We start from the raw sequence: 25,669 nt of genomic DNA, 5'->3' as shown, positions 1-25,669 counted from the left end.
GGTTCCAAACCACCCGAAATCCATGGCTGTATGCAGGGTCCTGATACCGCCGGCGGTCTGGTGATGTCTCACCGCCCTGGCAGTCGGAGCGGAGAAGTGGCGGATGACCATGGCGGTAACCGCCATGTTCATAATTCACATTTTTTTTTCTGCCAGCCTGTTGGCGTTATTATCGCCACTTCTCCCCCGCCCACCAGGGTTGTAATGAGGGCCTTTATCTCTTCAAGGAAAATCGTTGTGCACCGAAAATTGAGGCACAGCCTGCCGGAAACTATACACAGCCAGCCCTGTGATGAGAAAATCGCCGCACAGCAGAACTGGAACGACGCAGCCTGACTTCCCGAGCAAAGATCGATGCAGATCCTGCATTGCAACCAGAAATTCTATGCACGGCCGGTCACGGTCTGCACGATGCTTCTCACCTTTGGCTGAGGAACTTGAAAGAGCACCCGGTCTTCTGCTGGTTCTGGACTGACCAAGATAAGAGCGACCCTTTCTAGTAGCCACAATGCTGCTTGACACGGTACGCCTAAGCAGACCGTACACACCAGAAGGAGTCCCAGAGGAAAAAAAACAAAAAATGTGGGAAAAACCTCTACACAGGAACTCCTGAAAAAGAGGATAAAAAAGAATGAAAAGGGAAAAAAGGGAAAAAATGGAAAATCTCAATCAAAAGCAGCAAGAACTGGAGAAAAGTAAGATGAAACAGTAGCGAGGATCACCACCAAACAGAAGTGTTTGCAACGCAAAAAAGACGAGGACTGAATGACTTGTATTCCAGGAGATAGGGAGTAATAAAACAGGAAAAGAGAGCGACACCATCTTGGATTGGGAAAGGCCAATAGAAAAGAATAGGGAAAATTTAGCAGTATAAAAAAAAGAGCATGCTGGGAAAAAAGGAACACATAGAAGACAACATGGAGACCAGAAGAAAGAAAAGGCGAAGTGAACAGAGAAAAGTAAGAAAAAGAGAAGAAAAGAAGAGGAGTCCCCCCCACCAGGTAGAGAAAGAAGATATGTCCGGGAGACAGGCTATAAGGAAGGCGCGACCGGGAGCACGAAATGTGCTTCCTGGAACGTGCTGTCAAAGAAATACAAAAATGCAGGCCACGGTAAGGACGGCGCTCCGATATTTGGAGTGGTGGCCCGACCGTGGCTGGCAAAAGAGACGCCGCAGTTAAGCACAGCCTCACAGTAGGCACCCTTCCCAAGGCCCCAGGTTTGTCAGGAAAACAGGCAAAAAAAAGAAGAACCAAACGGGGTGCATGGACTGATGATGCATCCTCCCAAGAGCAGTCACTGAGAGGATAACCCTTCCAGTGGATCAAAAACTGCAGTCTGTTACGAAAAAATTGAGAATCGCAGATCTCGTGCACCTCATATTCAGAATGGCCATCCACAGAGAGGGGCAGAGGACATTGAAAATGTCAGTGGTACGGATCAGGAATGAAAGGCTTTCACTGGGACACATGAAAAACAGGATGAACTCTCCAAGTATGAGGCAACCTTTGCCTAACAGTAACAGGATTCAAAACTTGTAGTATCTAAAAGGGGCCATAAAAGCGAGGTTTGAATTTGTTTTGAGAGAAACGTGAGGGCAGAAATCTGGATGAAAGCCATACTTTGTGTCCTGGTTGATACAAAGGTGCCACCTGACATTGACGATCCACCTTCCTTTTTATTGCTTGTTTGGAAGCTAAACGGGTGGCATAGATTAGGCCCTGGATATGGTGGATTTGTCGCGCAAATGAAGTGACTGCAGGAACAGACAAAGATTTACGAGGAATAGTGGAAAAAGCCTTAGGATGGAAGGGTTTGCTCCAGTTGCGCTATGTACTGTATTGTTGTAAGAAAATTCAGCAAGAGAAAGGAAATCTGACCAATTACTTTGAGTGGCATTACAGAAATATTGTAAGTATTGTTGGAGTTCTTTATTGAAGCGTTCAGTCTGACCGTTGGTTTGTGGATGAAATCCTGATGACAAGGACACGTCAATGTTTAATAAAGCACAAAAAGCTCTCCAAAAACGTGACACATATTGTGGTCCTCTATCAGAAATAACCTCTTGGGGAAGGCCATGGAGGCAAAAAATATCTTGCATGAATATACAACTCATTTCAGGGCCTGTGCGTAATTTCTTTAAGGCTGTGAAATGCACCAGCTTGGTAAAGAAATCCACAGTCACCATGATAACATGATGACATGAAGAGGACAGTAGAGAACATATACAATCTGTGGACAGGGTACACCATGGTGCTGAAGGAACAGGTAAGGGCATCAATAATCCTGCAGGTTTAGTTCGAGGTATTTTAGTTTGAGCGCATACGGGACATGCTGATACATAAGTTTCAACATCGTCCTTAACAGTAGGCCACCAAAAAAGAATGTAAAAGCAGCTCCTGGGTCTTCTTGACTCCTCGATGCCTAGCTACAGGAGAATTATGACACATCTGTAATGCCTTGTTTTGTACCTTTTTAGTAGGTAGGAAAAGATTGTCTTGATAATAGAAGTAGTCTTGCTCCTTTTGAAAGTGATGAGTCAATTTATCCCACTCTTCAAGTGGAAGAAACTGGTATTCAGATTTAACACGATCAAGAAAAGACTGAGGGGGTCATTCTGACCCTGGCGGTCACCGACCGCCAGGGCCAACGACCGCGGAAGCACCGCCAACAGGCTGGCTGTGCTTCCTGGGCCATTCTGACCGCGGCGGTAAAGCCGCGGTCAGAAAAGGGGAACCGGCGGTTTCCCGCCGGTTTACCCCTGGCCCAGGGAATCCTCCATGGCGGCGCTGCTTGCAGCGCCGCCATGGGGATTCCGACCCCCTTCCCGCCATCCTGTTCCTGGCGGTTTTTACCGCCAGGAACAGGATGGCGGGAACGGGTGTCGTGGGGCCCCTGGGGGCCCCTGCACTGCCCATGCCACTGGCATTGGCAGTGCAGGGGCCCCCTAACAGGGCCCCACAAAGATTTTCAGTGTCTGCATTGCAGACACTGAAAATCGCGACGGGTGCCACTGCACCCGTCGCACCCCTGCAAATCCGCCGGCTCCATTCGGAGCCGGCTGCCTCTTTGCAGGGGCTTTCCCGCTGGGCCGGCGGGCGATCTTTTGGGGAAAGTTAGAATGACCGCCGCGGTCATTTGACCGCGGTGCGGTCTTTTGGCGGGCGGCTCTCGCCGCCCGCCGGGGTCGGAATGACCCCCTGAGTGACCCCGATGATTCGACTGGATTCAATGAGGTGTGGAGAGGAGGTATTGGCGCTTTCAGGATACCAACGGGGTAATGCATCAGCCAGTTCGGAGATCCGGGTATGTCGGTTATCACAAAATTATATTGACTAAAAAAGAAAGCCCATCTTGCTTGACGACTATTACGACATTGGAAACTTCGAATACATTGTAAATTACAGTGGTCAGTCCTTGCTTCAAAAGGCTCTCTAGTGCCCATTAGGAAGTGTTTCCATTCTTTACATGCTACCTTGAGAGCAAGTAACTCTTGTTCTACCACTGAGTAATTGCGTTCTCCTTCTGTTAGTATGTGTGAGAGGTAGAAAATAGGATGTTCCAACCCATCATCGTCTTGTTTTTGCAGTAGAACTGCCCCTATGGCTCTTTCCGAAGCATCAGTTACTACTATAAATTTCTTTGTAGTATCAGGGTGTTGCACAATAGGTGCTTGAGTGAAGGATTTGTTTAGATCTTGAAAGGCCCATTCTGCACTATCGTCCAGACAAATCCCTTCTTAAGATTTTCTTTTTTAATAGTCTGGGTGATATAACTTTGTTGATGGACAAAGTCCTGAATAAATTGTTGTTAAAAGTTCGAAAGCCGAAGAAAACACTGAGTTTCTTTTACAGAAGAGGGAGAGGGCCAGTCTAGGATGGCTCTTACCTTGTCTTGATCCATGGCTATTCCTGTCTGATTGATGCAGAACCTTAGATACAGTACTTCAGTCTTGTGAAATTCACACTTCTCTGGTTTACAATATAATTGATTCTGTTTGAGTCTTTCCAGAACCTGAAGTACATGTTTAGTATGTTGTTCAGGGTTACAGGACTATATTAGGATATCATCCAGATAGATCACCACACTCTGATTCAAAAAATCAAAAAACATGGAATCCATGAATCGTTGGAAAATAGAAGGTGCATTGGTTAAGCCAAAGGGCATGACTCAATATTCATAGTGACCAAATGGAGTACATAAGGCTGTTTTCCATTCATCTCCTACCTTGATACGCAAAAGATGATAGGCACCTCTTAGAACTAACTTAGTGAATATTTTGGCTCCTTGGATGACATCCAGTATATCCCTAATTAAGGGTAAGGGATAACAATCTTTGATTGTTATCTTATTAAGTCCGCGAAAGTCGACACAGGGACGCAGATCTTTCATCTTCTTAGGAACGAAGAAAAGAGGAGCCCCAGCAGGAGATGAAGAAGGAGCAATTAACCCATTCTTTAAATTGTCATCTAAGTATTCTTTGAGTACCTTCTTTTATTGATCCGTCAAGGAATGCATCCGACCAAATGGAGCCACTTCGTCCGGAACCAATGGAATAGCACAGTCATAGATACGATGAGGAGGTAAGACGGGGTTGCAAGGCTTCTGGAAAACGTCAGAGTATTCCTGATAACAACAAGGTACTCCCTGAATCATATTAATAGAGCTATCATTATTCTTGGGAGAATGATAGAACCCTTTGGGAGACCAATACAAGTTGGCAGAATAGCAATTTTGTTGACAAAACTGAGATGTCAAGGATATGGTTCTCATTTCCCAATTGATGTATGGGTTGCACTGAATCAACCAAGGTATTCCGAAAATCATTGTGTGGTTTGGCGAGGATATGAGATCAAAAGCAATATGTTCTTGATATCTCCCAAAATGCAGACAGAGAGTAGTAGTGAACTCCATCACAGGCCCTGAGGTTAAGGGGGAGCCATCTACAGAATGTACTTGCTATGGTGTTTCCCTTGGAACACGTGGAATACCTCTGTCCTTTGCCCAGGTCTCGTCCAAATAGATACCACTTGCTCCACATTCCACAAGATCAAAGAGCTGCTCTTCTAGACCTTGTGAACATTGTAAAGTAACAGATAATATAAACAATGTGGAAACATTTTCTCTGGAGGAACATATTGACCATACTTCAGCTCCTCCCGTCCCCTTCCTCATCACAGGGGACGGGAGTTGGCGTTTCCCGAAGGTCTGGAGGGACAGACAGGACAACTATGAATCAGGTGACCAGCCTTGCCACAATAAAGGCAAAGACCCTTTCTCCTCCTGTCCTCCTTTTTAGAATCGGACAGAGGTCCATGGACAAGATCAATCTACATGGGTTCTTCCTCAATAGATGTAGATGCTTCAGAATGGACTTCATCAGATCGTCGGCTTGTGGTACGGTGTGCTCCGGAGTGGTACTGTAATCGTGTTCTTCGTCTTTCCTCCGTAGTCTATATTCTATGTTCATTGCTTGGTCCATCAGTTCTTTCAAAGATCGAGTTGGAGTGGAGTGTACCAATTCATCCTTAATTTCTTCTCGAAGTCCTCAGCAGAACAGGGTTACAAAGGTGCGTGCCACCCAAGTGGTTTCGGCTGGCAATTGTTTGAAGCGGGTTATATATTGTAAGACATTCTGATTGCCTTGCTGTCTATCACATAATGCCTCCTCCGCTACTGCCTCCAACCCAGGTTGCTCGAACATCTGCTTGAAGAGTTTCAAAAAAGCAGAATAATTATTCAGGACAGGATCTTCCCCAGAGACCAAGGGAGTCACCGAGGCTAGTGCGGGGCCAGACAAGGCATTGATCAGATAACCCACCTTGGCCATATCAGATGAAAATTGATTCAGGCGAAAGGCAAAAAAAACTGTCAAGGCGTCCAGAAATTCTTTTACCTTATGCGGATCCCCAGAATATCGAGGTGTCGAGGTGGACACAGGTGTACCATCTATTGATCGGCAAGACAAGACTTGTCTTAGTGCGGTATTTTCAGCCCGCAATTGCTGCAATTTTTGAGCTTGTTGTTGAACTGTCTGCAGCATGGTTTGTGCATTTTCTATGACGTCTTCCTGTGGTCCTTCCATGGTCTTTGTACAGCGCAGATTATTTTGGCGTTGCAATCTGTCACGGTCTGCACGATGCTTCTCACCTTTGGCTGAAGAACTTGAAAGAGCACCTGGCCTTCTGCTGGTTCTGGACTGACCAAGATCAGGGCGACCCTTTCTAGTAGCCACGACGCTGCTTGACAGGGAATGCCTAAGCAGACCGTTCCCTCCAGAAGGAGTCCCAGGGGAAAAGAAACAAAAAATGTGGGAAAAACCTCTACACAGGAACTCCTGAAAAAGAGGAAAAACAAAGAATGAAAAAAGGGAAAAAATCGAAAATCTCAATCAAAAGCAGCAGGAACTGGAGAAAAGTACGACGAAACAGGAGCGAAGATCACCACCAAACTGAAGTGTTTGCAACACAAAAAAGACCAGGACTGAATGACTTACCAGGAGACAGGAAGTGACAAAACAGGAAAAGAGAGCGACACCATCTTGGATTGGGAAAGGCCAATAGAAAAGAATAGGAAAAAGGTAGCAGTATAAAAGAAAAAAGCATGCTGGGAAAAAAGGAATACAAAGAAGACAACATTGAGACCAGAAGAAAGAAAAGGCGAAGTGAACAGAGAAAAGTAAGAAAAAGAGAAGAAAAGAAGAGGATTCCCCCCCCACCAGGTATCGAAAGAAGATATGTCAGGGAGATAGACTATAAGGGCAGCGCAACTGAGAGCACAAAATGTGCTTCCCGAAACATGCCATCAAAGAAATACAAAAATGCAGGCCACAGTAAGGACGGCGCTCTAATATTCGGAGTGGTGGCCTGACCGTGGCTTGCAAAAAAGATGCTGCAGTTAAGCGTGGCGTCACACGGCCCTACCAGATCGACGCACAGCCGAGTTGGAATAACGCAGCCTCACTTCCTGAGTGAAGAATTGACGCAGCGCCTGCTGTCATCAGAAAATTTTATGCATCGCCTACAATGCTTGTGACTTCTTCCTGCACGCCCAGGATTTTTCTTCACATCGTCCTTGGGCGTCCAAAGATCCCAGTGACAAACCAAGACTACCAGAAATTGATGCAAAGCCCCTTGCAGCATGGAAAGATGCACACCTTATTTTTTCACGCATCTCCTCCTCTACGGCCTCCGTGCGTGGTAATTTTGACGCAAACCAGGTACTTTGTGCAAACAAGGGACAACTGTTGATTTCTAAGACGTAAGACTCTTTTTAAACTTTTAAACTTGCAAACATAATATCTCAACTTGTGCTTGTTGAATCTTTATCGTTTTTACCTTAATTTAATCAGATAAATATCTTATATTTTTCTAAACCTATGTGGTGTATTTTTGTGGTGTTTTCACTGTGTTATTGCATGATTACTTGCACAAATACTTTACACTTTGCCTCCTAAGTTAAGGCCAACTGCTTAGTGCCAAGCTACCAGAGAGTGGGCACAGGATAATTTGGATTGTGTGTGACTTACCATGACTAGGATTGTAGTCCCTATTTGGACAAAGGTGAATACGTCTGCCAACTAGAGACCCCAATCTAACAGCCGTGTAGGACGTAGTGGAAGGAGTTGATGGCAAGAGGGGAGATGAGGTTGGTGATGGCATCCCAGAAGGCTGGGTGTTGTCCCGGGGATCTGTAAACGAGCATACCTCAAATTGTGGTCTTGCAATCGGTCTGGAGTCGGAAGTTGAGGTGTCTTCAGCGTGGTGGTGCTTCAGCCGCGCTCCAGCCTCCATAATATGTGCTGGGAGGTGGGAGGGGGCAGGGTAGGAGGTGGGCTGGTGGAACGTGGAAGTGGCATGAAGACATCATCAATAGAGGTGTTAGCAGATGCCATATGGCCCAGGAAGCGGGTGAAGCTGATAGCAGCAGGCAGGAGAGCTGTGGAGCGGCTGGAGAAATGTGACCCGCCAAAGGGTCAGGCACTTCTCACCTGGACTGTGCTGCGGCCTCCATAATGTGAGCTGGGAGATGGGAGGGGCCTGGGCGGAAAGTGGGGTGGTGGGAGGTCAGGAGCAGCAGTGGCGCAAAGGAATCATCACCAGAGATGTCAGCAGATGCTATCTGTCCCATAAAGTGAGTGGAGCTGACAGCAGTAGGCAGGAAGGTAGTGTAGCGGCTGGGGAGCTGTGGCTGGCCCAAGGGCAGCCTCCACAATAAGTACTGGAATGTGGGATGGGCTGGGTGGGGGGTTGGGCTGGCTGAAGTGTGGGAGTTGCAGTCAGGCAAATGCCTCATCACCAGAGGCATCAGCAGATGCAAACCAGCCCAGGAAGCAGGAAGAGCTGACAGTGGCAGGCAGAAGGGCTGTGGAGTAGCTGGGGAGCTGTGACCAGCCCAAGGGTCACGCAGTTCTCACCTGGACTGCGCTGCAGCCTCCATAATATGTGCTGAGAGGTGGCAGGGGCCGGGTGGGAGGTGGGCTGGTGGGAGTGCAGGACCGGCAATAGCATCGTCACCAGAGGCATCAGCAGGTGCAATCCAGCCCAGGAAGGGGGCGGAGCCAACAGCGGCAGGCAGGAGGGCTGTGGAGCGACTGGGGAGCTGTGATTGGCCAAATGGTCAGGTACTTCTCACCTGGACCACTGTGCGGCCTCCATAATATGTGCTGGAAGATAGGCCGGCAAGAGAGCGGGAGCGGTATTGGCACACAGGCGTCGTCACCAGAGGCATCAGCAGATTCAATCCAGCCCAGGAAGCGGGCGGAGCTGACAGCAGCAGGCAGGAGAAGGTGTAGTGGCTGGCGAGCTGTGATTGGCCCAAGGGTCATGGCAAGACGTCCCCCTAACAGGAAGGAAAGCGACTAAGATACAAAGAAAGGCCCAGATTTATGGACTTTTGATGCAGGGCAGTGCAGCATGTTGCCTTGCTGCACTGCCCTGCGTCAAAAGGAAAGGGCAGGAATGCACAGTATTTATGCAATACAGCACATTCTGTCCTTTCCGACTGCGCTTGCACCATTTGGCTGCCTAGTCCCAAAGCAGGCACCCTTGCACCATAGTACAAGGGCGTCTCTATTGTAGGCAGAATTGTTTTTGTCCAGGAAGGGGTGCTTTCCTGCACAAAAACAATCTTGAGAGGACTCTTTTCTCTTTCTATGTGTTCTGCTAAATGCAGCACACTTAGAAAGATGAAAAACTAAGAGATATAAATATATTTCTCCTTGTCGCACCTCCCCTGGGGAGGTAAAAGTTTTTGGCGCATCCCCAGGTTTACAGGCTTTTGTAAATCTGGGGTTGCATCACAATCCATGGGTGTTGCATGGGAACATCCACCGCAAAGCCCATGGAATGCCTCCCTAACACAGAACAAGGTAACACAGCGATTTGCGCTGCCTTGCCTTACTCCATATCTATGAGGTCATTCAAAGCCACACAAAGTGGCTTTGCGTGGCCTCATAGGTATGGTTGAAAGGTTTGTGCCACTGCTGCATCACTCAAAGAGACACAACGGTGGCACAAGCCTCTCATAAATATGCTCCTAAATTCATAGTTTATTCTAAGTGACAAACGCTCAAAAGGTGTGGGAGAAACAACTGCCAACTCCAACTGTCACCAAGGAAAGCCCGTAATAGAAACAATGTTCCTTGGTAAAAGCTTAAGTATACAGTAGGATTCAACATTTTACAAAATATTTCAAAATAGAAATAAAAGATGAATGTAATCACCAGATACAACAGACTGTCACAAAAAAGCAAGCAGAACAAATTGGTTGATAGGGTGACCACCCAGCAGTAGCAACCACCCATTACGTAAAAAAGGCAGTGCATTGTGGTGTACTTTGCCTTAAAAGGAATGCATTCAATGGTCATCTATTTAGATGGGCCTAATTTTCATTCAAGGTTGACCAATAAACAAAGTTTCTAGCCTCTGTTAACTGATGGTGTTGTGATACAGTTTGGCATTACAATAACTGTTGTGAAAAGAAAGACAAAACAGTAGAGAAACAGTAGAGACGTAATGGTGCTTGAGGTACATGTTGATGAAATGTAATCAGTGGACACATAATTGGGAGTGTCAATGTAAAAACTTGGAAGTCAACATTGGTACATGTTTTGATAGGTGACTTTTTGCCAGCGAGCCAGTTGCATAAGCACTGCATAACCAGGTAGATAGATAGATAGATAGATAGATAGATAGATAGATAGATAGATAGATAGATAGATAGATAGATAGATAGATAGATAGATAGATCGATCACACAGTGGTGGTTGTCCCTATGTTGTTATTGTTATGTCTAATTTTCCTTAAGAAGAGCATTTATTTGTTTTGCTAATAACTTTGATGCCAGTTAAGGAATCTTCACGAATGTTTCCAAAATAAAAGGTCATCCACCACAGCTGCCCACTGGAGAAGCTAGGGGTGATCTGTCAAACAGAGGCTGAGAAAAAGAAGGGGGGAGAGGGGATCCCCTGTTTTGCCACTGGAGTTTCCAATAAGATTTTATGAGGATCTTTCCTCATAAAACATGCTTTTTGTGATTTTGTGTAAATCTGTTTATAGGTTTTTGAGAAATGTAGGTTCAAAAGTTAGTGATACCTTGACAGTTGATCCAGTGGAAATCCTGCAGCACTCCCACAATGTTGCAGATTAAAAAAAAAAGAGCAGTCTGATTGGCAGTGAGTGCTCTTTTTCCACTCAGCCCACTCAGTACTGCTAGAACTCTCCTAGTCCAGCAGATCCGGGTGACCCAATTAGCTGGCCGCAACACAAACAGATGTTACAGGACATGGGTACTCAGTGCCCATGTCCTGAAAGTGAAAAAATAAGCTATGAGAGGGCCAGGGTAGTAGTACCCTGGCCCTCTCATAGTTATTGGCGGGGGGCGGATCCCTATAAGATCCCACCAGAGCCCCAAAAAAGTAAAAAACACTTGCCCTACAAGTCTCATGGTACTCCTGCGGGAGGCAATGGTGACCTTGGGTACTCCTGTGTCAGTCCGATGGGATTACTAGGGATTGTGTAAAATAAATAAAAAACAAGCTTCTGTGGGCTCAACTGGCAGAGATCCCACTCCATCCAGACACTCAAGACCCTGCTATACACTCTGTTCAGTCTGTACTGCAGCCTTTGTGGATAGGCGACCTCTCATGCCTAATAGATGAGACACTGATGGCCAAGCCCGTACAACATGCAGCCTTCGATATGTACAAATGTCTTCACTGAGAGTCCACTCATCTAGCAACTCAAGCCCCTTTTACATTAGCTTTTGCACTGTACTGTACTCCTTACGGGAAGTCCAACTGTGCTGGACCATTTGCTGGTAGGTGATCTTTCATGTGCAATCAATGAAGTCCTAACAGAAAAACCAGTCCCTCCAGATGTTCAAGCCCCATTACATACCCAAGCCTCTCCTACTGACAAAGTTCGCCCTGTACTGGATCATTTGTTGGTAGGCTACTGTTCATGCACAATTAATGAGATATGGGTAGCCAAGCCCCTACAATGCAGAGCTTTTGCTTTGTACAAATGTCTTCACAGAGAGCCCACTCCATGCAGACATCCAAGCCCCATTCGGTGGCCAACCCCTTACAACCCACAGCCCTTGTCCTGTATCAGACCGTTTGTGGGTAGGCGAAATCATATGCACAATTAGACATGAGTGGCCAGACACCTATGATGCACAGGCCCTTAGTTTGACCAGATGTCATCACAAAAAACCTACTCCCTCCAGATAACCAAGACCCATTAGATGGGCTAACCCCTAACACACAGCCTTTGACCTGTATACAACTGTTCACGAAAAGCCCACTCCCACAGACAATCAAGCATCTTTAGGTGGTTAAGTCCTTACTATATACAGCCTTTGCACTGTACACAGCCCTTTTCCTACAGACACCCCAGCCCCATTAGGTGGCGCAGACCCTTCTTCACACAGCCTTCACCCTGTACTGGACACTTTGCAGATAGGCAATCTGTGCGCCGTCAATAAGACACAGTGTGGCCAAGCCCTTACAATGCACAACCTTCACTGTGTACAGAAGTCGCCATTGAGAGCCCACTCTTTCCAGACACCCAAGCACCAATAGGTGGTAGACCTCCAACTGCTCACAGCCGTCACCCTGTATAAAACCCTTTTTTCGAGTAGGAGAACTCTTGTGAGCAATCAATCAGACAAGGGTGGCCTAGCCCCTACAGTGCAAGTCTTTGTTGCTTTGTAAAGAAGTTTTCAAGAAGAGTCCACTCCCTTCAGACACCCAAGCCTTGTTAAGCGACCAAGCCCTACAGTGCACAGCCTTCACCATGTACAAGTCTGTTTGAGGGTAGGTGACCTCTCATGCACAATCACTGAGATATGGGTGGCCAAACCCCTACAACACACACCTTTCACTTTGTACAGAACTTAGGCCCCATTAGGCAGCCATGCCACTATTACGGAGTCTTGGCAGTGTAACAGACCTTTTGCAAATAGGTGACCTTTTGTGTGCAATCAATGAGACACTGATGGCCAACCCCCTAGAATGCACAGTCTTCCCTTTCTACAGAAGTCTTCATGGAAAGTCCCAAGTCCTGTTAGGTGGCTAAGCTCCTACTACCCACAGCCTTCTCGCTCTACCAGATTCTTTGTGGGTAGGCAACCTCTCATGTGCATTCAGTGGAAATGGGTGGTCAAGCCCCTAGGACACACAGCCTTTTCTTTGCACAGGAGTCTTGATGGGGAGCCCACTTGCTTCAGACACCCAAGCTCAATTAGACGGCCAAACCCCTACAACGCACAGCCTTAGACCTGTGTACAACTATTAATAGAAAGCCCACTCCCTCCAGACACTCAAGCCTCCTTAGGTGGTCAAGTCTTCTACGTACAACCTTTGCTCTCTGCATAACTGTTCAGGAGAGACACCCAAGTCCTATTAGGTGGCCAGGCCACACCCAAGTCATGTTAGGTGGCCAGGCCCCTACTACATGCACTGTGCAGGACCCCTTGTATGTAGGTGACGTCCTGTACACAGTCAATAAAATATAGTTAGCCAAGCCCCAACAATGCACAGCTTTTGTTTTGTGCAGAAGTCTTCATGGAGAGCCGATTCTCTACCTACAGCCAAGACCCATTAGATGGTCATCCCACTACTATTGTACAGCCTTCCCCCTTTACCAGACCCTTTGTGGTTATGCAAACCCCTGTGCACAATCAGTGATTCAGTAGAGGCCAAGCCCCTAATCTTCACAGCCTTCATTTTGTACTGAAGTCTTCACTCAGAGCCAACTCCTTCCAGACACCCAGGCCCCATTAGATGGCCAAACCCCTCCTTTGCACATCGTTTGCCCTGTGCATAACTTTTCACTGAAAGCCCACACCCTCAGACACCAAAGCCTCCTTAGATGGTTGAGTTCCTACAATGCCCAGTCTCCGGTCTGTGGACAAGTCTTTACTGAGAGTCTACTCCAACAGAAACCCAAGCCCCATTAAATGTTCAGTCTCCTACTACGTACAGACTTTACTCTGTGCAGAACGCTTCACAGAAAGTACACTCCCTCCAGGCACCCAAACACTCGTAGGTGACCAAGCCCCTACTACTGAATCCTTTGCAACTAGCAGTGGGCAATCCACCAGACATGGGTAGGAAGTCCTTGCTGAAGTTGGTCTTTACTCCGTATATAATCCCTTACAACTAAAGCTCAGTGAAGCTCCATTAGGTGTGAAATTCTCACTGTTCATTGCACTCATCTTTTCCATATGCCTGTTTGACGTGGGCAGATGAGGTAGACTTTTTTTTAAAAACTGGTAAAAGACTTTTACATATAAGTTATTTACATGGTACTGTACCACAATACACCTGCAGTACTAAAAATACTTAAACATAGTTTGTTTCTACCATTTGAATAACTGGGAGAAATGGTGGCTCTGAGAAGAGATATTACATTAATAGAGAGTTGTGCACATTCCTTGATGTTCTTCAGGTATACCCTGCTCCCTTCTGCATGCTATTGTAATTATTAAGGACAAAGGGCAGATTTAGAAAAAGTTGACGCAACACATGGCAACTAGGAAAGCTGCTGCGTTGCATGACCTGGAGGGAGTGCAGATGTGCCATATGTACAATGAACTGGCACAGTTCTGCTCTCTGCCTGTGATCGCCCACTTTCTGCAGTCGTGCGCCAAGGCAGGCAGCCTTGCACCACAATGGAGGGGTGTCTGCTTTGTGGTCAGGATAGGCTTTGTGCTAAAAGGGGTCCCTTCTTGCACAAAAACTATGTGTACAGCAATTTCCTTTGCATAGCAGAATGCAGCACACATGCAAAGAGGAATAAAGAGGAAAAACGAAGAGAAATAACATTTTCCTCATTTTGCGGTGCAAACCCATGTCTACAAGTCTATGTAGCAGTGGGGGGTGGTAACCATTGAAATTAGTAGGGCTTAATACTTGCCACAGGTTCACCTCATTGTTTTAAAAATGTGCCTTGGGTGCACTCACTCACAAATGTACACACACACTCACACTATTTCTCACTCATAAACACACTTGCACACACTCACACTTGCACAATCTCTGAACCTCACTCACAACTGCTGGTGCATAAGGGCATTCGAACTCCAGGGCTATAGATGATCTACTTTATTAGTGCTTTAGTAGTGCAGCAGATGCAGTTGCACCAGGGTCTCTATGCCCTGGTTCGACTGTGCCTGTTGCACCATTGATTAAGATGCCCCTGACTTACTCCCACTCCCTATCACAATCTCCCCTTCACTCACTTATTCTAACTCACACTGCTTTACTCACTCACTCACTTAGTCACTCACTCATTGATTCTTGCCTTTTCATTCACATTGACACTCCCAAACATGTTAAACTAACACACTCACTCAATCTCATTCTCTCTCAATCACTCACAAACAGGCTTTCACTCATGCATGCACAGATAAACAGCATTGATTCTTTTTACTTATCTTTGTACCTCGCCAAAGGAGCAGCCGAGCAGTAATCAGGTGCTGGACATAGGAACCATCAAGCCATAATTCCTGTTGATGAGCCACAGAGAGCAGCATGGCCAAGTTTCAGAGGAACCCCACCTGGAACCCTCTCCCAGCTTCTTGACAGGGCTTGAAACACAATCCTATCAGAAGCTGAGACAGTGCTGGGGGTCCTAGCTCTGCTGCTCTGTGTGGCTCCTCATTGACCTCAGGAATGCACTGATGTGCACCCTCAGAGCCCCATTTAAGCAAATATACTATGCTTTCTGAGGCATGCACACTTTGGTGGTCATTTCAAGTTTGGCGGGCGGCGGTTGCCGCCCGCCAAACTTATGCCGCCACTTGGCCGCTCCGCGGTCAAAAGACCGCGGGGGCCATTCAGACTTTCCCGCTGGGCCGGCGGGCGGCCGCCAAGGGAGCGCCCGCCGGCCCAGCGGGAAAGGCCCTGCAACACAGAAGCCGGCTCCGAATGGAGCCGGCGGTGTTGCAGGGGTGCGACGGGTGCAGTTGCACCCATCGCGATTTTCACTGTCTGCTATGCAGACAGTGAAAATCATGCTGGGGCCCTTTTGGGGCGCCCCTGCACTGCCCATGCCAGTGGCATGGGCAGTGCAGGGGCCCCCAGGGGCCCCACGACACCCGTTCCCGCCATCCTGTTCCTGGCGGTAAAAACCGCCAGAAACAGGCTGGCGGGAAGGGGGTCAGCGCCGCCATGGAGGTTCAGCCCAGCCAGGGGAAATCCGCCGGGAAACCGCTGGATCCCCTTTTCTGACCGCGGCTTTACCGCCGCGGTCAGAATGGGCAGGAAAGCCCCGCCAGCCTGTTGGCGGTGCTTTCCGTCGTTCACGGCCCTGGCGGGTTTTACCGCCAGGGTCGGAATGACCCCCTTTGTCCACTAATTAAAAAGGATTTTGCCTGTATTAGGGAATTGTAGTTGAACAACCCCACTTCTATGTTCAATCCAGACCTCCATCTACAGAGTGCTGTGTTCTAAAACAACACTCTATAGCTGGATCCTCACAGGTATTAGGGCCCTACTATGCATATACTGATTTGTGTCCATGAAGTTAGGGAAGACAGCGAATTGCACTGCATTCCATTACTTCTGCTAACAAACCAGCACAAATTACGATTTGTGTTGGTTTATAAATATATGCTTACATTTTGTGCTGGGTCTGCATTAAAAAAAAATAAAACAAAATCATGGCAAATCTGGCAGAAATCTATTATTATAAAAGTTTTTACTTAAACTTATACCAGTAGACTTAGGGCCTCATTCTGAGTTTGCCAGTCTTAAGACTGCCAAACTGGCGGTGGCAGTCTGACTGCCGCACTCCTGGCGGTCCGACCGCTAGATTACAACCCTGGCAGTTGGACCACCAGGGGACCGTCGCCACTGGCAGGATCACGGATCCTGGTGGGGTGGCGGCGGTCGGCGGCATTGCAAGCCACATTGGTGCCCGTGGCAGCACTGCTATGCAGATCACAACTCCACTTTCCGCCAGCCTTTCCATGGCAGTTTCACTACCATGGAAAGGCTTGCAGGAAGCTGGTGCTAGGGGCTACAGGGGGGCCCCTGCACTGCCCATCCATGGGAGCTTCAAGTAAATGGAGCAAGTGATTTCAACCACTTAAATCTCTTTCATATGTGTGTCATGCATCCCAAAGTGCTATCTTCAGGTAACGTAGGTGGGGGGGGCGGGTTGCAGTAATTTTAGGGGCAGGGTTGGGGTGGTTTTAGGTTTCAGGGGCTGGGCTGGGGTGGGGGATCACAGTAATTTTAGGGGTGGTGATGGGGGTTGGGGTAGTTTTAGGTTTTGGGGGTGAGGGGTCAGGGTAGGTTTAGGTTTTAGGGGCAGGTGGGAGTCGGGTAGTTTTAGGTTTTAGAGGTGGGATGGGGAGACAGTAATTTTAGGGGCGGGTTGGGGTGGTTTTAGGTATTAGGGGCAGGGTTGGGGGTGTTGGTGTAATTTTAGGGGCGGGGTGATTTTAGGGGCAAGGTGGGGGTTGCGGTAATTTTAGGAGCGGGTTGGGGGGGTTTTAGGGGCGGGGTGAGGGGTCAGGGGGGTCGCATCCTGGAACCATGCATGCCATTCCACGCATGTGTTTACCAGGAATGCCCTTACAACGAAAAATCGTTGTTAAGGCATTCATGGTAAAGGCATTAGTGGAAACAACACGGTCATTGTTCCGAGCGCATTGTACAGGCATGCGTGGTTCCAGCATGCATTGTTCCGACATACATTCCTTCTTCGTACCTCACACATTGTATTGCTCAGTACAAGTTCAATGATATTATTAATGACACCACTGATGACATCTCAAAGGACATCACTGATGGCATCATCCAACCTACTGCTGTTCATAATAATATATATATATATATATATATATATATATATATACTGTCGTAAAGGGACCCTCTCTGAAGGGTCACTTATGCTTTTTACCTTCCTCCTCAATTTCTGACCTTGTTTTTGTTGGCTTAGGTGTCTGTGGGCTTCACAAGTGCTAACCAGTGCCAAAGTGCTTGTGCTCTCTCCTGAAAAATGTGGTAACATTGGCTTATCCACAATTGGCATAATTAATTTACTTATAAGTCTCTAGTAAAGTGCACTACCAGTGCCAAAGGCCTGTAAATTAAATGCTACTAGTTGGACTGCAGCACTGCTTGAGCCACCCACTCAAGTAGCCCTTAAACGTGTTCAGACCTGCCACTGAACAGCCTGTGTGTGCAGTTTACACTGCCATAGGGGCTTGACCTTTAAGACATTATGCCAAGCTTTAAATTCCCATTTTATTACATATGACACCCCTAATGTAGGCCTTAGGTAGACCCTAGGGCAGGGCGCTATGTCCTGGTAGTAAAACAATCCCAAATGTGTTTTTGTATTACTGTGAGGCCTACAACCCTCATAGGTTAACATTTGGGATTCCTTATTACATTTGATAAGATGTAATTTCCCACTGAGAAGGAGTAGACATGTCATGTTTAGAACCTATGGAACTGTAATGACAAATCCTCTTAAATAGTAAAGTCAGGTTTATTATTACAATTTTGAAAATGCCACTTTTAGCGAGTTGCCATCTCCAATAAACAACTGGGGTGGGGTGACAGCTGGTTTCATGAATTCCTTCTAGACAGCCTCACACAAAGGAAGGGTATGTGTGAATGAGTGGCCATCTGTATATTGATGGGTCATCCTGGACAGGATGGGAGGGAGGAGCTAACACTTACATCCGAATAGGCAGTGTCCTCCTCCCACACAAAGCACTGCTAAACCCCCTGTAGTAAGTCTGTAGCCAAGGCAGTAAGAAAGGGTCCATGTGCACATCAAATACCCTTCTTTGTTGTTACTCTCACTTCAAAGGCACAACTGTATATAAGTACTGGACCTCTGACCCTACCACCTCAGTACAATTCTGGACCTGTGGATATTCTGCCAGGAAGAAGGGCTGCTGTGCTGCTACAAGGACTACCATTCTTCTGGACTGCTGCTCTGGGAGAACTGCTTTTCTGCCGTGCTGGCCTACCTGCTGCCTTCCCTGCCTAAGTGAGAAGAACTAGGCCTACACCATGTGAACCCAGAGTGACTCCATGGACTTGTCCGCTTGCCTCTTGTACTGAAGTCTCAGGGACATCAAAGACTTCCAGCAACTCTGAATCAGCACAGGGGCTCTGCCAACTGTGAGTCCTCCCTGTCAAGTTGTGCCAATCCAGTTCTGGGCCCTTGGAAGTGGGATTCTCTGTGCTGAACCAGCAAAATCCATGCATCGCCGTCAATACGTCATTTGGAATGGCTGCATCTCCCCTTGACGCCAATGCATCGCTGCTGCCTCCGAGGACACGAACATCGCAGCACCAACTGCGTGGCTCAGGTCCTATACATCGCCCTCCATCCTGATGCATCATCCTTGCATCGACGGTTGTGTGGCTCGACGCTGATGCATCTCCGACAGCGCAGATGGGAACCGACACATCTACTTCGCATCAGCCCCTCTGCTCTCCGCATCAGATATTCGACGTCAGTGCAACTCTCCATACAAGGTACTTTTTTCAGCGGGACAAATTTGCCAGCCTGAGCTCTATTGCAGCCAGCCTGAACATTTGGCTTTTCTCAGGTCTAACACGACCAGATAGCCCGGTTGGGCCTTTAACCCCTTCGGTGTCACAGACGCAACAGTTACATCCTTGGCCGCAGCCCTGCTGTGCCAAGGACGTAACCATTACGTCCTGCACCTGGCCCACGGATGAAGCGCTCCCTCCCACCCACACCCCCCGAGCAGAGATGACAGCGGAATCGCTTCCGCTGCCACCCCGACCACCTCCATCCCCATATGTTATGACGTCATTCATATGACGTCAGCACGCAACCTCATCAGAGGTTGCCCCTTTCGCGCTGGAAGCAAGACTTACAGCACATCTGAGGAGAAACTGATTTGTTTCTCCTCAGGATGGGGGAAGGGGCAGCTTGGAGAGGCATGGAAGGAAAGGAAAGGCTTTTCCTTTCCTTTCATGTCTCTCTGAGCATTCCTACAGCACGATCGCATAGCGATCTTGCTGCATGAATGCCCACTAGACACCAGGGAGTTTGTTATTTTTTTAAATATGACATGACGGAAGTGGCCCCTTGGGCAAAGGTCACTCCCCAAGGGGGGACATTTTTATTTCGGCTATTTCTGCCCCCCAGGGGGCAGATCGGCCTATTTTAATTAGGGAGAGGGCAGAAACCTCTACATAACAGGGATAATTTTAATTTTATTTATGTACATAAGGAGAGCGGCCGCTTAGGGTAGGGTCGCTCCCCTGGGGGCAATATTATTGATGGCCATTTCTGCCCTTTTGGGGAAGATCAGCCTATTTTTCTAAGGCAGAAATCCCAATAGACAGTAGGGAAGATTTTTTTGAGGGTGGAGGTATGGCCAGACCCTCACCCTAAATAAATGGGGACAAACTTGTTCTGCCTACCGGTGGGCAGATGCAGTAATTACCCCCGATCCACTCCCTGGGGGGGGGGGCAGAAAGCCTACTAGATGCCAGGGAATTAAAACAATTAGAAAGGTGAGGGCTGTCAACCAGCGTGGGCATGGTTGTACCCCCACCCTAACTGAAGGGGGTAACAGTCTTTCAACCCCCCCTGCAAACAAAAGCATTTCATCCCAATGCGAGCAAGAGGACTTTTGATTATTTTGGGTATTGATTTTACATTTGGGCCAAGAGAGCTTGGCTAGCTCCAAATATCATCTCACTTGGAATGGTGAGCAGCTGCACTTTTTGGACTTTGGGACGCTGCCACCTAGAAAAATCTACCAGACCTAGACACACCTAAAAACTAAACATGTGGGTAATCCAGGGTGGTGTGCTTCTCATGCACCCCACACCATTTTCTTACCCAGAATGCCCTGCAAACCTCCAACTTTGCTTGGAATCACACATTTTCCCTACATTTTTGTTATGGAACCTTCTGGAATCTGCAGGAATCCACAAAATTCCTACCACCCTTCATTGTCGCATCTATTCTGATAAAAATTCAGCCCCCACTTGTCGGCCTAGAAACGTTTTTTCCAAACTGCATTTTTGTACCTGCTTTGGTTCCCTCTCAATTGCGGCATGTTTTTGGCCCTTCTATGTCACAGCCACTTGATCCACCAACACAAGTGAGGTATAATTTTTATCGGGAGACTGAGGGGAAATTTGGGTGGTTAGAAATGTGGGCTGATGCGGTAATCCCACACAGAAATGTGAGGAAAATTAGATTTTTTAGCTAAATTTGAGGTTTGCAGGAGATTCTGGGTAAGTAAACACTGGGGGAATCCATGCAAGTCACAACTCCCTGGACTCCATTGGGTGCCTAGTTTTCAGAAATGTCTGGATTTGGTAGGTTTCCCTAGATGGCTGCAGAGCCCAGGACCAAAAACGCAGGTGCCCCCTTTGCAAAAACAAGTTGTTTTGTATTCGATAATTTTGATTTGTCCATGTTGTGTTTTGGACTTTTCCCTTTTATGGGCACTAGGCCCACTCACACAAGTGAGGTACCATTTTTATTGGTGGATATGTGGGAATGCTGGCTAGAAGGACATTTGTGGCTCCCCTAAGATTGCAGAACTTTTCAGCGCTGAAATGTGAGGAAAGGGTGTTGTTTAGCCACATTTTGAGGTTTGCAAATTAATTCGGGTAACAGAACCCTGTGAGAGCCCCAAAAGGAACCCCATTCTGGGTTCCCCTAGGTGCCTAGTTTTCAAAAATGTATAGGTTTGCTAGGTTTCCCTAGGTGCCAGCTGAGCTAGAGGCCAAAACCTACAGCTAGGCACTCTGTTTTCATTAGAAAGATGTGATGTTTCCACGTTGTGTTTTGGAGCCTTTCCTGTTGCAGCCACTAGGCCTACCCACACAAGTGAGGTACCATTTTTATTGCAAGACTTCGAGGAATGCTGGGTGGAAGGAAGATTGTGGCTCCCCTCAGATTTCAGAACTTTCCATCACCGAAATGTGAGGAAAAAGTTGTTTTTTTGTGCCAAATTTTGAGGTTTGCAAAGGATTCTGAATGACAGACCCTGGTGAGAGCCCCACAAATCACTCCATCCTGGATTCCCCTATTTGTCTATTTTTCAAAAATGCTTAGGTTTGCTAGGTTTCCCTAGGTGCCCGGCTGAGCTAGAGGCCAAAATCCACAGCTAGGCACTTACCAAAAAACATGTCAGATTTCAATGTAGAAATGTGATATGTCCATGTTGGGTTTTGGGCGTTTCTTGTCGCAGGCACTAGGCCTCCCCACACAAGTGAGGTACCATTTTTCGGGAGACTTGAGGGAATACAGAATATAAGAACAAGTGTTATTGCCCACTGTCGTTCTCTACATTTTTTCCTTCCAAATGTAAGAGTGTGCAAGAAAGACATCTATTTGAGACATACCCTGTAACTCACATGCTAGTATGGGGACTCCTGAATTCAGAGATGTGAAAATAACCACTGCTTCTCAACACCTTATCTTGTGCCCATTTTGGAAATACAAAGGTTTCCTTGATACCTATTTTTCAATATTTTACCAAATGAATAACTATATACCCAGTATACAATGAAAACCCATTGCAAGGTGCAGCTCATGTATTGGCTTTGGGTACCTAGGCTTCTTGATGAACCTACAAGCCCTGTATATCTTCACAAGCAGAAGGGTCCAGAAGACGCAACTGTATATTGTTTTCAAAAATCTACCTTAGATGTAAAAAGTTACAGAACAAAATGTAGACAGAAATAGCTGGTTGTTTTCAACTCAATTTCATATTTTTTTTATTTCAGCTGTTACTTTCTGTAGGAAAACCTGAAGGATCTACACAAATGGCCCTTGCTGAATTCAGAATTGTGTATACTTTTCAGTAATGTTTAGCTGTCTGGGATCCACCATTGGCTTCACACCCATTTCTTGACTAACTGGAAGGAGGCTGAAAGCACATAAAATAGTAAAAATGGGGTATGTCCCAGTAAAATGCCAAAATTGTTTTGAACATTTTGGTATCCTGATTCAAGCCTGCCTGTTCCGGAAAGCTGGGAAGATGGTGATTGTAGCACTGCAAACCCTTTGTTGATGCCATGTGCAGGGAATAAACACATGCGTTCTTCTGCAGCACTTTCCTCCCATTCCCCCCTAAAAAAAAACAAAGTGTAGCTGTATTTTGGATAATTTCTTGGTCTCCTCCAGGGGAACCCACAAACTCAGGGTACCTTTTGAATCCCTAGGATGTTGGAAAATAAGGACGCAAATTTGGCATGGATAGCTTATGTGGACAAAAAGTTATGAGGGCCTAAGTGTGAACTACCACAAATAGCCAAAAAAAGGCTTGACACATGAGGGGAAAGGCCTGGCAGCGAAGGGGTTAAGCTTCTAAGCACTGCAATTGCAGGTATTCTTTAAAAAAATCATATCTCGACTTCTGCTTATTGGATTTTTGTCATTCTGGGCTTGTTTTACTTATAAAATATATAATGTAATTTTCTAACTTGGCATGGTGTCTTTTTGTGTGGTGTCTCTTTTGGTGGTGTTTTCACTGTGGTACTGTGTTAAGTGTTGTGTTGCACAAGTACTTTACACATTGCCTTCTAAGTTAGGTCCACCTGCTCTGTGGCAAGCTACCAGAGGGTGAGCACAGGTTCATTTATGGTGTGTAATTGGTCCACCCTGACTAGGATTGAGGTCCCTACTTGGATAGGGTGCATCATACTTCTGCCAACTAGAGGCCCTACGTATATATATATATATATATATATATATATATATATATATATATATGTATATATCTGTATATATACATACATATATATATATATATATACATATATATATATATATATATATATATATATATATATATATATATATATATATATAAGCCCCAAGTCTTGCAATAGTATTCCTATGTTCCAGCACAATATATAGGAACGCAAATCTCTTTACATGATATGGGATAGTTGGTGTGTGATACTTTGAATATCACTGGCTTGTTGATGTTGATGTTGTTTATATATCTAATGCAGAAAGGTATTTTCTGAATTGTAGCAATGATTCATCATGTATTAGTGCATATTTCCTTTCTTACCCCACAGGCCACAAGTCACATCAGTTTCTCCCTAATGGGACCCTACTTACATGATTGACATTTCAAACAATAAAGCTCAGAGTGAAACTAACTGTAGTGTGTCTTAGTTGGGATGGCATGCTGTTTAAGCAGAGACATCTGAGTGCCCAGCCAAGAAAATTTGGGGCTCTCTCTGGTAACAATATCTCTTGCTAAGAAAGACAAAACAGTAATGAAGCCCACACAAATCTCTGCCGTGTTGTTGGTTGAGTTTGGTGTGCTCAGCTCAGACAATCAAACGTTTTGGATATAAAATTCAGACTCAGATGTTGATTGTGTCAAAGAAAGTCCAGTGTCACATTTAGGTTGATTCTGAAAAGTTTTTACTGTAAAACGTACTGGTGAGTTGGTCACAAAAAATGTAGACCAGGGGATCCCCTACAACAGCAATGGAAACAAGCTCTCTGAGGCAAGATGCAAATACAGATCCAATTTCTGGTATCAATCACATGGTTATATTTTCAACAAGAACACAACCAGGTGCTTAGAAGAGAGGGGGAGAGCATTTGTAGAAGAATTTCATAAACATCAAGAGTGTGCATAGTTTTTGGCTGAGCAAGGCCAATTAGTCCCGCTTCAGAGATACAAAGACAAAACCATATCTTTTAAGCACTCCCAGTGTTTTTCCTTGGACTTCTCACTCTCTTAATTTCATTATCCATGAATACACGATTTTACCATTTGTTGTGTGCAAATGAGGGTGAGCCCTACTGATCATCGGTCCCAGCAATCATTTGTCATGCACTGTCCTAAATTGGGCATGTGTCCCCCCTCAATATGCACTATGTTACTTACATACTGCTCGTTGTGCTGAATGGAATGTAGTGCAGCTACAAAGAACCTCAACATCTGTCTGTCTTCAGCAAGTTTCGATACCGTGCTTCATCTGTGGTTTAGGGTCTTCATTTCAGTTTCCACTATTCACCTCCCGGTGTTATTTGGCCTGCTTCTCTTTCCCTTGCCTTCTGGGTTCCAGTGGAGAGCTGTTGTGATGGAGTCTTGTTCTCTTCTGACAGTCTGTCTTCTATCCAGCTCCATCTTTGTCTCATAATGATAGTGTCCATGCTCTCTTGCTTGCATCTGGCGAGAAGTTGCATGGTTGGAGATTGTTTACTGCCAGAAAATGTACAAGATTCTTCTCAGGGGACTGATGTGTAAGGCTGACAGTTTGGTGATGTCTCTTTTTATCATCCGCCAACATTCTCATCCAATCAAGAGTGTGGACAGAATGCAGCTCTGGTGAACCCGCAGCTTGGTATTGGTGCTGTACTGACATAACTGTCATGCACTGTTCAGCATTTTGAATGAAGGCATTCCTGACCTTGTTCAGTCTGCTCTAGATGTCACTGCCTGCCATCATGTCTAGTACTATTGCCTAGGTAGGTGAACTTTTTATTCATGGCTAAGTCCTTTCCAACCACCTTGACAGGTGAAGAGTTTAGGATGTTGAGTTACAGGACTTACTAATTTATTTGTGTTGATCTTCAGGCCCACTTGCTGTGCATAGATGATGAGGTGAGACATATTTTTCTGCATATGCTGGTGACTGTGAGCGAGCGAGGCAAGATAATTTGCATAGTAAAGGTGTTCCACTATAGAGAATAAGATCCATCTGATGCCTCTGGCTTGGTCTTCTGTTGTGCATCGCACCACCCAGCTGACATCACGCATCCCTGTCTTGCACCGGTCTTGACTTCAAAGTTATACTCACTGTCTACCACCTTGCATTTAAAATTATCATAGATGCTGTTGATGAGAACTATCTGTTGAGGATGCCATAGGCTCTCAGTATACTCAGAGCCTGTTACGGCGTATACTTTCAAACGCTTCCTCAAAATCAAAGAAGTAAATAGTTGTCTTTGCCACTCCATGCACTGTTCCATGATATTGTGTAGAGTAAGGATCTGATCAATACACTCTCTGCTCTTGCGGAACCCAGTTTGTTCTTTTCTAAACAACTTGACCACAGCATCAGGAATGTGTATGAAATTATTTTTGCCAGGATTTTACTCAGGATTGACAGAAAGGTGATTCCATGCTAGTTGTTGCAGATGGTAAATGCTCCCTTCTT

The 25,669-nt window shown here is 46.2% G+C and overlaps 1 protein-coding gene across 1 annotated transcript in view; it reads left to right on the top strand.

Annotated features, from left to right (window-relative positions):
• Positions 1–25,669, top strand: part of LOC138301868 (uncharacterized) — a 188,281-nt gene that overhangs the window by 16,196 nt on the left and 146,416 nt on the right. The window lies entirely within an intron of this gene.

Source organism: Pleurodeles waltl, chromosome 1_2, assembly GCF_031143425.1.
Source record: "Pleurodeles waltl isolate 20211129_DDA chromosome 1_2, aPleWal1.hap1.20221129, whole genome shotgun sequence".
Classification (NCBI taxonomy): Eukaryota; Metazoa; Chordata; class Amphibia; order Caudata; family Salamandridae; genus Pleurodeles; species Pleurodeles waltl.
The sequence above is the reverse complement of the archived record's forward strand: the minus strand, read 5'-3'. Positions and strand labels throughout refer to the sequence as shown.